Genomic DNA, 16388 nt, shown 5'->3' on the forward strand with positions numbered 1-16388 from the left:
GTGATTTGAGGAAAGAACAGATTAATTGGCCAGGAAGGGGCTAATGAAAGCATGGACAAAAAGAGCAGAAAATATATTTAGTAAGTTAATATAATAACCATGTACACGATAGTTGCAGAAAACTCAAGGTAAAGCAAGGTATAGAAAAAAAAGCTGTCAAAATGGAATGGGATGTGAGCAAGATATGGGCTGTCAAAAGGATTCAGCATCTACTTTCTAGGAGAGCAAGAACAAAAGGTTAGGAAATTGAGCTACACGACCAGATGCATCAGAACAAGGTGAAGGAGTAAGAGAAAGATCACATGATTAAGGAGACAGGAGGGAAGAACCAATCAGCAGAGGTCAGAAAAGTAGTACTCTCAAACAAAAACGGCTGTAGGTAAAACCAAGGTGCATAAAAACATGAAGTAAGAACAAAAGAACAATGCACCAAGGTAGCACACAATAGCGTCTTTAATAAAATAAACAAAAGAAAACAGTGGTAAGCGCTTTTGCAACACTCAGAAAAGACTGGGAAGTGAAATTAGATATGCACTCACAAAGATCAATGGGAGAACATATGTATGGCTCTTAAATATGCAACATAATGTAGAAGATTTGGGATTTTTGCCCAGCATTGTCTGTACAGATACTTTTACACTACAACAAGATTCCAACAAATTTTTCCTCATGTAGATAGCAAGTGTTAGAGGTGTGATGGGGTAGAAACAGAAAGTACAGTTGTGTACACTTACCATAAATGTATATGTTAGAGTGTATTCACTGTTGCAGTCATCACATTTGGGTTATCTGCCTGCAGGTAGCCCTCAGCCAGCCTGAATACCAGTCTTCAGATTCCTGCTTCGAATGCTCTCTCTTCTTCCATGACGTCAGGTCGTCGGGGGTATAAAACATGCAGCCGACGCCATTACATCAGTTTTTCTTGCCCCAGATGTCAGGTGCCCTCACAATGGGAAGCAATAATATGTTATGGTACACCTCCATCAAAAAGCAAATACACCAAAAACTTAAATATACCAAACAAGAAGGAAAGGTAGAGCCAAGAGAAGTCAGGGGGCTGGAGGGAGGGTAACCAGGACTGCAACAGTGAATACACTCTAACATCTACATTTATGTTAAGTGTACACAACTGTACTATGTTCTTCGTGTTTCACTGTTGCAATCATCACATTTGGGTTGATTCCCAAAGCTAAGGAAGGGAGGAGGAAGTTAGGACTCCTCTGATAAAGGCTGCAGAGGTAGATGCAGCCCTGGTGGAATGTGATCTTGTCCCCTATGGGGTAGGTTTTCCATGGTGCTTGTAGCAGAAATGAATGCAATGGGCTATCCATTTGGAAATGGTTTGCTTTGAAATGGCCTTCCCCCTCTGCCCCTGCAGGAAAGCCAACTAGCAGCTGTCCAGATTTTCTGAGAGGCTCAGTCCTGTCCAAATAAAACCTAAGTTGTCTGTGCACGTCCAGAGAGTGCAGTATTTGTTCCCCTTTGTTTTGTGGATTAGGGAAAAAAGTAGACAAATGAATGGACCGAAGGATTGGTCCTGAGGGAAACCCTGTCCGCATGGAAGATAATGAAGGGTTCCACTGCCATGAGGGCCTGTAATTCAGACACTCTTCTTGCTGAAGTGATGGCTAGAAGGAAGGCTGTTTTCCAAGAAAGGAATTTCAACTCTGCTGTTGCAGCTGGCTCAAAGGCGGGGGAGAGTGAGCTTTTCCAATACAAAGTTAAGGCCCCAGGCTGGAATGGGGAATCCCCTGGGGGGGGTCTTAAATTTTTGGCTCCTCTAAGGAACTGTTTTAGCAGGGGGTGAAAGAAGAGGGGTGGCTCAGCATGTACTGAAATGGCAGAGGCATGAATTTTAATTGACGAGAAGGATAGGCCCTTGTGGAGCATTTCTGTTAAGTACTGAAGAATATGAAGCAAGCTGGGCACCGTTGTGCTCACCCCCAGAGTCTGGTTCCAAGAACAGCATCTTTTCCACTTTTCAGCATAGGATTTTATAGCACTAGGCCTTCTTCCCTCCAGAATGACATCTAGCATATCTGCTTACTGAGGGATGCTATTGGAGAGCTCAAGGAATTAGCCAGGCTGCATGGTTCAGGGTTTGAAGCTGAGGGTGCAGAATTTTGCCTACCTGCTGGGACAGCAGGGAAGGGGTCTGGGGCAGGTGCCATAGTTCCAGCAGTGTCATACTGTGCAAGAGGGGGTACCAGTGCTGGTGTGGCCAGTCTGGTGCAATCAGTATTGCCCTTGGCTTGTCCTGTTTGATCTTTAGCAGAACCTTTGAGAGGAGAGACAGAGGCGGAAAGGCATAAACTGATAGGCTTTCCCAGGTAAAGGACAGGGCATCCACTTTCCAAGCTTGGCTGTGGGGAGCCCTTGTGCAGAATTTGTCCAATTGGCAGTTCTGAGGGGAGGCAAACAGGTCTACCTCTGGAGTCCCCCATTTGTTCAAGAGGTTGAATATTTATGGTTCCAGTTTCCACTCGTGTGGGTCCATGTGATTTCTGCTTAAGTGGTCTGCCAGTGAATTTAGCTTGCCTGGCAGGAATTGAGCTTGTAGGTGCACTTGGTAGCTCAAGGCTGTGTTCCACAGAGCCATGGCTAGTCTGCAGAGAGGGTACGAGTGGGTTCCCCCCTGCTTATTTATGTACCACATAGCTGTGGTGTTGTCTGTCTTTACCAATAGTTTTCCTGGAAGAATGCTGTCTTTGAAGGCTGTCCAGGAATTCTGTACAGTTAACATTTCTTTTTGGTTGATATGCATGTGCATCTGTCTTGGGTTCCATTTGCCCTGAATGTGCTGCCCTGCCAAGTGAGCCCCCCATGCATAGTCTGATGCATCTGTTACGGTTTGGGCGGCAGGGGGTAGAGTGAAAGGGAGCCCCTTGTTGTGGTAGCAGGCCTCTGCCCACCAAAGGAACTCTGTCTTTATACAAGGAATGATAGGAATCATGGATTCCAGGTCCTGAGAATGTTGACACCATAGACTTTTTAGATACCACTGTAGTTTCCTCATATGCAGTCTTGCATATGGAATTATTTGAATGCAAGAGGCCATGAACCCCAAGGCTTGCAGACTTCTCCTTGCAGATAGCTGGGGTTTTGTGGCCAATAGTTTGAAGTAGGTTGTCAAATAAACTTGTTTCTCTGGAGTGAGGAAAGCCATCTGGGATGTTGTGTTCAAGCTTGCTCCCAGGAATACAATCTGTTGGCAGGGTACTAGGCGAGATTTCTTTTCATTTATGGTGTACCCCAGTGAGGTTAGAAGTTTCCTTACGAATGCCAGATGTTGTAATAGCAAGTTCTGGCTTTCTGCCTGAATCAAACAATCGTCCAAGTATGGGTATATCTGAATATTTCTCTGCCTGCAAAATGCAATGGCTGGAGCTAGACACTTTGTGAATACCCTGGGCGTAGTAGATAAGCCAAAGGGAAGATAGTGCATGAAGCCTGCCCTGAAGCGTAGGTATTTCCTGCAAGATTCCCTTATTGGAATGTGCATGTAAGCTTCCTTAAAGTCTAAGGTTGCCAACCAGGCATCTTTGCCTAGCATAGGAAGAAGCTGTTGAAGTGTTAGCATTTTGAATTTTGGGATTACCAGAAAGGTGTTTAGAATAGAGGGGTCCAGCATAGGACGCCAGGAGCTGTCTTTTCTGGGTACCAGGAAAAGTCTTGAATAAAAACCTTGTCCCCTTTGTTCTGTTAGGACAGGTTGAATCGCCCTGATACTTAGAAGAGAGAGAACCTGCTGTTGGGCCTCAGCCCACTGATTTGGGGGTAGGTCTGGCCAACTGTTTGGGGTTGGTAGGGTGTGGAAGTGGAATCTGTATCCTTGGGAAACTATATTCAAAACCCATTTTTCCTGGGTAATGAGTTCCCAGTTTTTTGCATGCAGGGCGAGCTTTCCTCCTAAGGGAGCAGGCAGTTGAGCAGGGCTTGGAAGGGTTAAGGTTAAGTCATTGTGCCATTTTTCTGCAGGGGTGGCTTACTACTCCCTGCTTTGGAAGTGGGAGCCCCCCACTGCTTAGGCTTGTGTGCAGCCTGAGACTGTAATCCAGGTGGTCTGCTGTTCCTGGGTTTGGACTGAGAAGGCCTGAAAGATACTGGAAAGGAAAAATTCTTTGAAGGCCAATGCCTACTAAATCTGGGAGGCTGCACTTGTAGGAAATTTTTAACAGTCTGCATAGATTTAGCTTTTTCCTCCATCCTTTTGAGGACTTCTTCTGCTTTGTTGCCAAACAGGCGGTCTTGGTTTAAGGGAGCATCCGGTAATTTAGCTTTAACAAGATCTGGCAAGTTTTGCTCCTTAAGACAAGCATGTCTTCTAAGTACAGAGCCAGTGACAGCAGCCCTGCAAGATGCTTCTAAAGCATTAAAACCACATTGCAAAGTATGTCTACCAACTTGTTCTGCAGAATGCATTAAATCCTGTAATTATTTGTGTTCAGCACAGTCAGGAATCAACATCATTTTCTGTTTAAGTAGTCCCATAATATGCTGCTGGTACTTTTAACATATGAAACTGGCAATTTAAAGCCCTAATGGCCAAAGCAGCAGAAGTGTATACCTTCTTACCCCATCTGTCTAAGGCTCTAGAATCTCTATCAGAAGGGGTAGGATTTTTGGCAACAGTAGCTTTAATGCCTTTTGGTCCTTGGGAAATGGTCTCTGGATCCGCAGTAGGATTCTTGAAGAGGAACTTGAGAGAGTCAGGTACTCTAATACCGGTCAGGTTTTCTGGGAGCTGGAGGTAAAATGTCTGGGGAAAAGCTAGACTCCAAGAAAGCATCATCTACAATGTCCAGAACAGTAGGGATAGTTAAAGGCCTGTGTTGAGGAAGGAGTAAGAATTCCCTAAGCCTCTTTTTGGAGTCAGAGTAATCCTGGCTTTCCCAGCGGAAATGCTCCCTAAGAGTGTGCAAGGTTTCACCAAAAGAAAAATCTTCTGGAGGGGAAGCAGAGGGAGTGGAATCCTCTGCATCAGAATCCTTATAGGTAGATGAGGGCAAATCCTGGTGATCAGAAGAAAGAGAAATATCAGATTCCTGATTAGAAGAATCAGAAGGCAAGTCAGTTCTAGAGGGGAAAGGCTGGCTTCCCCTAATTAGGGTAATAAGGTCTTTAGCCATTCTAAGCATTTGTTTTTTAGGCATATGGGCCTGAGCATGTGGTTTGGACTTCGGTTTTCTAGGCGTAGTGCGAGTTTTAGTTTAGGCCTGGATGAAGAAGATGGCGTCTGTTGAAAATGCAAGTCTGTAGGCCTGAATACACCCTCAGAAGCCGGTGCCTGCACAGCGGCTCTGGACCCATCCAAGGTAGAGACATCCGCAGGTTCCACAGTCGAAGAAGCATCTTGTGGCATATCGGACTCCGAATGGGTCTCAGTAGAGGCTTGCGAATCTGAAGTAGCGGGTATCAGGGGCTGCGGAAGCGCCTCACGAATACCGGTGGACTGGTGACTAGCTTAACGGAAGTGTCGTTGGCAGTTTTGGACCTATGCGGTCTGCCACTGTCTTTATCCTTACTCTTTCTGGAAGATCAGTAGTCGGATGGCTTACCAAAGCCACTTCGGAGTACTGATACAGAGTACAAAAGTAATTTTCTGCAAAGACAGTCCGATAACGAATAGTTCGGGGGTTGAACAAGGCACAAAACTGACAGCGAGGTATGTCGTGGTCTGGGCCTAAACAGGGGATGCAGTACAAATGGAAATCTTTAGGAGGTATTTGCTTTCCACAGGTAAGACAATTGTTAACTTTTACTGACATCAGTTGGAGCAAGAAAAAGGATCCCTGATGGAGTACTTATCTTTTTTGAAGACTTCGGGTCTGAAACTCGAAAACGAAAATTTCAGGAGTCGGCCAACCGGCACTTGCGAACTGCTTCTGCTTCGGGCACCACACGGCAGGAAAAGACTGATGTAATGGCATCAACTGCATGTTTTATACCCCTGACGACCCGACGTCATGGAAGAAAAGACAGCATCCGATGCAGGAATCCAAAGACTTTGGTATTCAGGCCGGCCGAGGGCTACCTGCAGGCAGATAACCCAAATGTGATGACTGCAACAGTGAAACACGAAGAACATCTGGGAACATGCATTATTAGAGTGTAGTGAGTTGGCAGACCTCCATCAGAAATATACTGAGTGAGCAAATTAATGCAACTAAGGAATTTTTTTTTTTGAGCTGGGATACAGGATCTAAATTCCATAGACACAGTAATGCCTTGTTAAGTTTAATTTTGATGGCTGCCAAAAAGAAACTGCTAGAAAATGGAAATCAAAATATAAACCAATTATACTTCTACTTCTTTAGGCTTTTTCCCAATTAGGGGTCACCACAGCAGATCACCTGTCCGCTCATGATTGGCAGTGGAGTTTTATGATGTCGAGTTGCCAGCCCGGCGCTCAACCTTCCACAGAAGGTGCACACATGTACACACTCATGCCTAGGGCCAATTTACAGTATCCAATCCACCTACAGTATGTCTTTGGAATGTGGGAGGAAACCGGAGCACCCAGAGGAAACCCACACGACCACAGGGAGGGCAGGGAGACTCCGCACATAAGGCACCCCAGCTGAGGATCGAACTGGAGAACCTCTTGCTGTGAGGTGGCAACGCTGCACGACCACGGCTGCCCAAACCAACTATACTTAAAGTAGTGAATATTGCTACACAGATAAAAGAACAGGAAGTGTGATCTTTAGAAAAGGGTAGGAGTAATTTACACAGAAAAAAATAGAAACTGTGGGAACAATACATGCAGAAAAATGTTTTGGAGGAGGAATTGGGTTTAAGAGAAGGCAAGACTTGAATAAGTTATGTAATGCTGCCTATATTATACAATATATGGGTTCTATCTGCCCTAAGCGCATTTATGCTTCCAGCCTCCAGTTTGTGGCGAAGCAATTCTTTATATGAAAAAAATACCGTGCCCATTAGTTTTGCTTTGTGCCTCTGTCCAGCGGTGACACAGAGATGATTCCCTTGAAACTCTATTGACTTCATCCACAGGTCAAGATTTCTCTTTAGCCAACTATGCTCTGGCCTCACTCACACCGACGAGTTATTCCACAGCATAGAGAAACTTGAGTGATAATTTATCCTCCAGTCAGCCTTATTTAATTCTGAAGTTATGTAAGCCGCTTTTGTTCTAGTGGTTTTTTGGATTTGATTGGATTTTTGAGTACGTCCATTAATCTGGCTGGACATGGCCTTTGTATGTCAGCATGTCGTCACCCCCTGAGCAGACGCATGCACTGAATAGAGCTGGAGCTCTTCAGCTGGAGTTGCCACATATGACAGACTTTGGAGTCCCTTTATCCTTGGTGCCTTTTGGTTGGGTCTTTCCATCATTGCATGAATTGGTGAGACACATCCCTATCGGGGCATTGCAATTTCATCAACTGGTCTGATAAGTGAAGAGTACAGGAACAATGACTCACTAGACGGATGAACCTTCATGATCATCAGGTGGGCAATGGTAGTTGCCTTTAATCCACTTCAGTGAAGCAACGCGGTGGTCAAACGAAAGGCCACTCGTCAACCTGGTCCCCTAAAGTCCCTGATAGCTAACCTCTTCTGTGCTTATGGATTGCCACCTATAGCCTGGCCCAGTTACTCTTTGTTTCCCTGCCGGCATGACTATACATTTTGGTTTGGCGTTTCAGGTTGTGGGTTCTGGCACTAGCTATCTGCTCGCGTATCCCTTCTGAGCGATATCCGCGTCCAATGCACTTCTCCCTATGGGCTTCAGCTTGTGAGTGCCTGCAAACTTTATCAGCCAATATATGTCATGTCAACAATATATGTCATGAATAATGTTTGTAAATGTGAACTTGTTAATATGGTTTGATTATTTTTATGTAACTGTTAAGTTTGCCTACATTACAAGTGAAAATTTAACAAAGGTGTTAAAAAAGGACACAGGAGGAAGGGTTAAGGAAAGGAAGCAAAAGGAAGAATATTACTCAGATACACGGCAAAGACATGACTGAAACACACCATCAGTGTAAAATATTTCAAGTCTACTAAAGGAGTTACTCAGAAGGGATTAACCATGCAAGATGTGTTAGTTGGGGGAAGCACGTACAGTGGTCCTGATGAATATTTTGAATTGTTTTTTTTTTCTTTTCCGTGCACTTCTGTGGTTACATGGCTGTACATGAATGTCCATTGGTCAAAATGTCAAGAAAAACTATTTAAAACCATTCAACATCTATGTAAATATATGCAAATAACTTTGCACAGCAGATGATTTTCAACATTGCTAAGCAGTTCTTCTTCTTTCGGCTTTTCCCAGTTAGGGGTCGCCACAGCGGATCACCTGTCCGCTCATGATTGGCAGTAGAGTTTTACGGTGTTGAGTTGCCAGCCCGGCGCCCAACCTTCCACGGAAGGCACATACATGCACGCACTCACGCCTAGGGCCAATTTAGAGTGTCCAATCCACCTACAGCATGTCTTTGGGATGTGGGAGGAAACCAGAGCACCCTGAGGAAACCCATGCGACCACAGGGAGGACATGCAGACTCCACACAGTATGCACCCAGCAGAGGATCGAACCGGAGAGCCTCTTGCTGTGAGGCACAATGCTAACCACTGCAGCACCGTGGCCACCCAACATTGCTAAGCAGTTAAATACATAAATTCACTGACAGTTATCCGTAGTGTGATCTCTCTGCAGAATCACTGACATTTTACACATACAAAACATTCAGACTTCCATGCGCTTTCTCTGAATTTGGATGAGGCCTCCCCATGGTAGTTGACTTTACCGTACAACTATGACACAGAGGGATCTTCAACAAATGGTCCCTGCCAAGCTTGCCTTAATATCTCAATCATTTTCTAGATGGAGAATACTTTTCCAACGTTGTCTAACTCTTGCAGGTAACCACAATGAACGGATAATAAAAAACTGTACTTTGGTTATTTTAGGGCCATAGCACAGCCTAAACCCAATATGTAACTAGAGAAGAGTGTTACCTTATCTGTTATATGGACATTTGTTATCCAAGTGCGCTGCCAAGAAAAGAAAAAAAAAAAAAAAGCTATACAGACATGATTAAATTCACATGTTCAAGTTTGGTCTTCCATTTGTCAAAAAGCACTAGAGGAACAAGGAAGGACCTACTACTTGTGGATCTACTGAGTGTCAAAAAAAGGGCAACCTTAGAGGAAAGAAAAAATTAACATGCTCAGCTAGAATCAGCACCTGTGACAAAGGTCTGCAAGTGCTGAATCCGGCTATAAGACTGTCTATGAAAGTAAGATGTGAAAATGCCACTGATGAAACACCAGAGAGGAAGCTTACACTACTCTTGCACAACACACATCACAAACACCCGTGAGAAGCTGGCACTACCCTGCACCAAACACAGCACAAGTACAAGATGAGGTACTAGCCAACACTACCCTTGTACCAGACACAGACCAACGCAAGAGGGGTCACCAGTGAGGAAGCTGATACTAACCTTGTACCAGACATGCCACAAAAACAAGCTGAAGCACCACAGTGGAGCTTACACAACCCTCGCACCAGACATGGCACAAATACAAGCTGAAGCACCACAGTGGAGCTTACACAACCCTCGCACCAGACATGGCACAAACAGAAGCTGAAGCACCACAGTGGAGCTTACACAACCAGCACCAGACCAGACATGGCACAAATACATGTAGCTGAAGCACCACAGTGGAGCTTGCATAACCCTCGCACCAGACATGGCACAAACAGAAGCTGAAGCACCACAGTGCAGCTTACACAACCCTCGCACCAGACATGGCACAAATACAAGCTGAAGCACCACAGTGGAGCTTACACAACCTCGCACCAGACATGGCACAAACACAAGCTGAAGCACCACAGAGGAGCTTGCATAACCCTTGCACCAAACATGGAAGGCCTCTGTGAAGTAGATCTGGCAGGTGCTTTTGAAGTTGAAGGCTTTAATAGACATAGAAGCTAGCCTAGCTGCCCGATGTGGAAATAAGTCCAATGAAATGGTGTCGACAATTCTGAGCCAGCTTCGTAGATTTCGAAGCCGACGCAGCCGGGGCCTCTGGCCTCGCTGTCGGAGGCGTATGGTTTCGTCAGTAAGAACTATAACTTTGTTTCAGAAGCCGGAACTGGAGACGCTGACTAACCGCGGTTTCTGTTTCAAACCACGGGCCGAGCGTCAGTCCTTTTCCTTAGCGCTTGGCCATAGCGCGAGTCGAGTCTCCGGTCGCATTTTATATGCAAAGCCGTTCAAAAATTCCTTCTGTGAATCTTCGTAATCGCCAGAGTCCGCCGGTTAGTTGGGAGGTGGCAGTTAAAATGGGTTTATACGCTGTGGTCTGGGCCTAAGCAAGGAAGGCCAAGCAGTAAAGAATGGAAATCGCTTATGAGGTATTTGTTTCCACAAGTTAAACAATTATTTCACTTTGTCCGAAACCATTGGCTGAGGGCAAGAAAGTTCTAGCACGGGTATACTTTAGTCTTTTCAAGTCTTCGCAGCTGAAATCTCTGGATCTGGACTTCCACCAGCACTTTAAGTAAGACAGCTTCTGCTTCGGGCACTGTAGCGGCAAGAAAGACTGAAGGAAAACTGGATGCCGGCTGATGCCTTTATACCCCATTTGTGAAGCTCTAATGCCGTCGGGGAAAGTCGCGACATCAGGCGAGGAGCCAGACGAACTTTGGAATCCGGCCGGACCGATAGGCTTATACCTGAGAGGCAGGACAACCCATATGTTATGACTGCAGATGCATCCTTGAAGGACATCTGTACTTTGGTTATTTTAGGGCCATAGCACAGCCTAAACCCAATATGTAACTAGAGAAGAGTGTTACCTTATCTGTTATATGGACATCTGTTATCCAGGTGCGCTGCGAAGAAAAGAAAAAAAAAAAAAGCTATACAGACATGATTAAATTCACGTGTTCAAGTTTGGTCTTCCATTTGTCAAAAAGCACTAGAGGAACAAGGAAGGACCTACTACTTGTGGATCTACTGAGTGTCAAAAAAAGGGCAACCTTAGAGGAAAGAAAAAATAAACATGCTCAGCTAGAATCAGCACCTGTGACAAAGGTCTGCAAGTGCTGAATCCGGCTATAAGACTGTCGCAAAGTAAGATGTGAAAATGCCACTGATGAAACACCAGAGAGGAAGCTTACACTACTCTTGCACAACACACATCACAAACACCCGTGAGAAGCTGGCACTACCCCTGCACCAAACACAGCACAAGTACAAGATGAGGTACTAGCCAACACTACCCTTGTACCAGACACAGACCAACGCAAGAGGGGTCACCAGTGAGAAGCTGATACTAACCTTGTACCAGACATGCCACAAATACAAGCTGAAGCACCACAGTGGAGCTTACACAACCCTCGCACCAGACATGGCACAAATACAAGCTGAAGCACCACAGTGGAGCTTACACAACCCTCGCACCAGACATGGCACAAACAGAAGCTGAAGCACCACAGTGGAGCTTACACAACCCTCGCACCAGACATGGCACAAATACAAGCTGAAGCACCACAGTGGAGCTTGCATAACCCTCGCACCAGACATGGCACAAACAGAAGCTGAAGCACCACAGTGCAGCTTACACAACCCTCGCACCAGACATGGCACAAATACAAGCTGAAGCACCACAGTGGAGCTTACACAACCCTCGCACCAGACATGGCACAAACACAAGCTGAAGCACCACAGAGGAGCTTGCATAACCCTTGCACCAAACATGGCACAAATACAATCTGGGGCACCAGGGAGAAGCTGACACTACCCTTGTACCACACACGTCACAAATAAAAGCTGAAGCATCAGTGAGGAATGGACGATGGCCTTACACCAGAGGGATGCAAGCACTGTTACTGGAAAACTGGCTGGTGAAAAATGGATAAAGCAAGAACGATGTTTCTCTTTGAACAAAGATAACTGGTCACTGATCCCTTAATACTATGAAGCACTGGCAGCTGCCACCTTCTCAAACAGATTCTTGAGATTTATAAAAGCAAGTACATTTCAATTATATATCAATCAATTATACCAAAACATGTTATTTTCCATTCTCAAAAGTGTGGTTGAAAGCACATGAAACTCCTCAACTGTTTTTAAAAGAATGTTCTGGAAAGACAGAATATTACACATCCCTTCCCCTTTAAAGTGACTACACTAAGGTCTTCATATTTCACACAAACATGAACAGCAAAGCCTTAGAAAAACATCAGCTGGCATGTTGCGACTGCTCTGGTACATCATATTAATTTATCAACTAACAAAGCATTAAAAATAATAAAATATAATTAAATTTAGGTGTCAGTAAGTGATGCATACAGAAAACCAACAGGAATGCTGGACATTCTGTGGGCTTGAGTCTTGTGAAATAACCCAGTAAATGTAACATCATTAAAACAGAAGACTGAAGCAAAATGCACAAGACCAAGAAATGGCTAGGTCTTGAATCACAATCTTTGTAACAGTCATATTGGGCTTTTTTCACAATCTGTATGTACATGCATCTAGGATAATATATTCTCTCTCTAATCTTATTTTTCTGTGCCAAGTGAAGCAACCTCTTTATACATATGACCTCTTCATAAAAGTCATTGGTAAAATCTCCCACTTTGTTCAAGTTTCAAGAGTTTTCATAAGGTAAGTTAAAAGATTTCCACTCTGGTAATAGTCTTACAAACAGCTTAACTATGGGACAAAGGCAGGCATGAAGAAGGTGGAAGAATCTGGTGTCTATTCTGTTTATTACAGAAGACAGACACCGAGTTGCAGGTTTTGACTAGTGGTCTGCCCTTTGTTAAAATCATGTGGCTGCCAAGCTGCATATCACTTGTGCTCATTTTTTTTTTTTGTGGGGGAGGTGGTCACTCTACCAGCTGGACCAGCATCTGATGCCCGGAGCTCCTCCTTAACATGTGCTCTCCCTTATGGTACAACCTCTCTGAACCACACTGCCACCTTCCAGCAGAATGAGGACCACTTTAGCAACTTCAGAGGAGGCAGACAGAGAGGAGATGGCAGCCTAATACAGTCAAAGCATCATTCATGCTGATGAGGGATTTTTTTCTATATGCTCTACAATTTTCACACATGCTGATACTAGTTGTAGGTGGGTATGCAATAGCACCATAAGGGAGCTACCCTTGCCTAATCAATGAGGAGCTCCTCAGACGCCCACCCACTTAACCAATTAGCATCGATTTTCTATATGGCTCCAGTACCAGGACCAGAGTTTGTGAATGCATGCTACACTCTCCACAACCTACCACCTGAATAAGGTCAACAGGAAAAGCCTCATCACTTCTCTTCCCCACTATTAACTTATTCAGCACCTAAGCCACTCATTAAATAGAGGTCATAAGTCTTAGTCTAAAATGCATCCCCCTACAACACAGACCAGCACTCCCACTTACATTATTAGGATAAACAATGTAATGTTAGAGCACCTAGTGGTACTGGCAAAAGCAAGGGTTGCTCTTTTCAAAGCCACTAATGCTGCATATTTTCTTCTCTGGGATAAAACCAAATGCAACGTTAGGTCAAGATATAGTACACTCAGATATGACAATCCCAGCATTCTTGACATGCTTTCATTTCTGCACTCTTTTTCACCATGCTAACACAGATTTTCCAAGATCAATTTGCCATGTACCCCTTTTTTGTTTAGGAGGAAATGGTAAACTCTCACATCAACTATTTTTGACGTATTCTAGGGGTGGGGGGCTGGAAAAGGTCCTTAGACTGCACGGTTTGCCCACTTCCCCAAAGTTGTGGATACCTTTCCAGCTGGTGAGGGGATCTACTTATACAATGGGGCATCAAAGAGCTCCATACTGACAAGAAGAAAGGGATGGCCCTCAGCCATGTAGGGCTCCTTACTACGGACACTGTGACAGTTGCCCTGCATGATGTATTCTACTGCATCATAGCCAGCCACACTTCATGGAATGCCTAGCAACCAAGGCTGCTCAACTCCAGCATCTCCTCCTTAAAGATTGTGTTCTGTATCCCTCTGAACTGTGCCTCAGTTACTCATGGAAGGAGGTTTGATATTTGAGCATATGAAACTGGCAGCTGAGAGCCCTAATGGTCAAATAGTCAAGGAAGCTGAGGTGAGAGTTTTCTTACTAAACCAGTCAAATATCCTACTCTCCCTGTTACTGCAACAGGATTCCTGGTCAAGAGACACAATTGTAAGATCCACCAGTGGGCTTTTACACAGGAGTTCGCAGGAATCAAACTTTAAAGTTCAGCTTCTGAGGAGCAGAGGGTTAGGAAGCTGGCTGCAAATATATTTTCCATTATCCAGAACCTTAAAGAGTAGTGGAAAAGCCAAGGGTCTAGGTCCAGGCAGACCCAGATGCTGTTTGTACCTGGCCTGGACCTAGGAGGACTGTTTGCATGCCTAAGTCACCCTGAGAAGGGCATCTGCAAAAGACAAATCCTTGGATGACAAGGCTGAGGATTGGGGGGGGGGGGGTTATCAGTATCTGAGTAGAACTAAAACACATTACTTTAGCTCCACCACCTCAGAGTCAGAAATCTGATGTTGCTGGGGAAAAGGCACCATTCTTCTTTTAGTAAAAGGACTCGTGCTGCAAGAACTTTTTCAGGAGCTGTCTGACTGGATTTCATAAAGTCCATGAACTCCTGGAGCAGTCTGAAAATGTCCAGGGGCAGGACCTGAGGATAAAGGAGATGAGACTCCAGCAGTTGTGGCTGGGGCAAACCAACCAACACCACTTATGGTGGGGGTCTGGTCACATTCAACCTCCTCTCGGACAAATATCCAAGGGATGTCAGCCTCACCCTGGAAACCACACCTGCACATTGGAGGCAAACGCCTACACAGTGGCTCTGGGTGTGACTGACAAAACAGCTTTGACTCATGAGGACGTGATAACTCATGGCACTACAGCCTCCACAGGGGTCAAGCTAGAGGTTGAACTAGCAATCAAATGGGGGGGCTGCAAAAGCAGCTCACTGGTATCGGCAGCTTCAAGTGGCTGTTAGATACCACAACTGTGCCATCGGTCCCCCTAACACTCTTCTCCCAAACCTGCATCTCCTCCTTTTTTATAGGGAAAGTATGAAGCAGAACCAAATGACTGTGTGCCTAGGCTGATCAAGTGCTTCCTAGTGCAAGTACTTGGCCCTATGCTTCACAGTCCTAGCATTAAAACACACACACCTTGTGAACAGTTGGGCACACTGTATTCAAGACCAAGGAAAAATGACAGAACTTATGAATATCTCTGCAGAATTTGATTCCTGCACCACAGATAGTCACTAACTTTATGCTCTGGTATCTACAACAATAAACAAAACAGGAAAAAAAAATTCCCCAACAGGGTAATTATCCGAGTGTCTGGTTTCAGGACAACTCAATATTCTGATGATGAAATAGCAGCGTAAAAGATGTTTATTGAACTGCAGCAAGAAAGAACTGAAGATGGCACTGTTCAAGGACCCTTTATATCACAGACTCTGGATGGGGAGGAAGCCTGCCAGGAGAGGAAGGTGAGAGCTCTGCTATTCAGGCCAGCCTTCCAATTCCTGCCCTGCAGAAATAGCACCAGCAGAGATGGGAGATGGACAACAGAATTATACACACAGGCACTTTCATTTCTAACAGAAATGGAGCCTGCAAATATTTTCTAAATCCCTCCTACAATCGTGTATGCATTTGGGAGGTGGGGGGAGACAATCAGAAACAGCCATACTACACTGGACCAAATGTAAGAAAATACAATTATTAAAACACAGGCTACAATATTCCATACATTTGAAAGTATGAGAAAGGAATGAAAGACAACTTACCGTGAACACTGAAACCTGCTACTGTCATGAACGTAGAAAATGATTAAGAATTCAGATTCATATATACCTCAGATGGTGAACCACATGCACTGCCCAGTTATAATCTGAAGGAAGCAATGCACAAATGACAGCAGGGGAACTAGTGCAGCATAACCAAGGCAACACACAGAGAATCAGCAACTAAAACCTGCTGAGGTTTATCATTCTCTGAACTGGGCACACACAACGTGACAATCACATACGAACTATGGACTGTGTTACCCAGTCTTTACTATACCTGCGTCATGATATTTCTGCAGAATATAAAGAAATTTAGGAACGGGATACCACCCTAAATTTTTGGAGACCACAAAATATTAGTGGAACCTGGGAAATCTGAATGCCAACTTGAGGACTCCTGATCATAAGCAACTTTGTGCTATGAGAGGGGGGTCACAACTACAAACTAGGAAGAGACGGTGAAAAGAGGGGGGACTGCCAGGACCAGCAAACGTAGCATGGAAAATTGCTGATACAAACTATTAGCAGCCTGCAAGAGCCAAAGGGGCAGCC

General features: G+C 44.8%; 1 protein-coding gene across 1 annotated transcript in view; it reads right to left on the reverse strand.

The window, feature by feature from the left end:
* Positions 1 to 16388, reverse strand: part of TRIM62 (tripartite motif containing 62) — a 601096-nt gene that overhangs the window by 268973 nt on the left and 315735 nt on the right. The gene's annotated exons all lie outside the window — the stretch shown is intronic.

This window comes from Protopterus annectens, chromosome 2.part1, assembly GCF_019279795.1.
Source record: "Protopterus annectens isolate FY-2018-M chromosome 2.part1, PAN1.0, whole genome shotgun sequence".
Taxonomy (NCBI): domain Eukaryota; kingdom Metazoa; phylum Chordata; order Ceratodontiformes; family Protopteridae; genus Protopterus; species Protopterus annectens.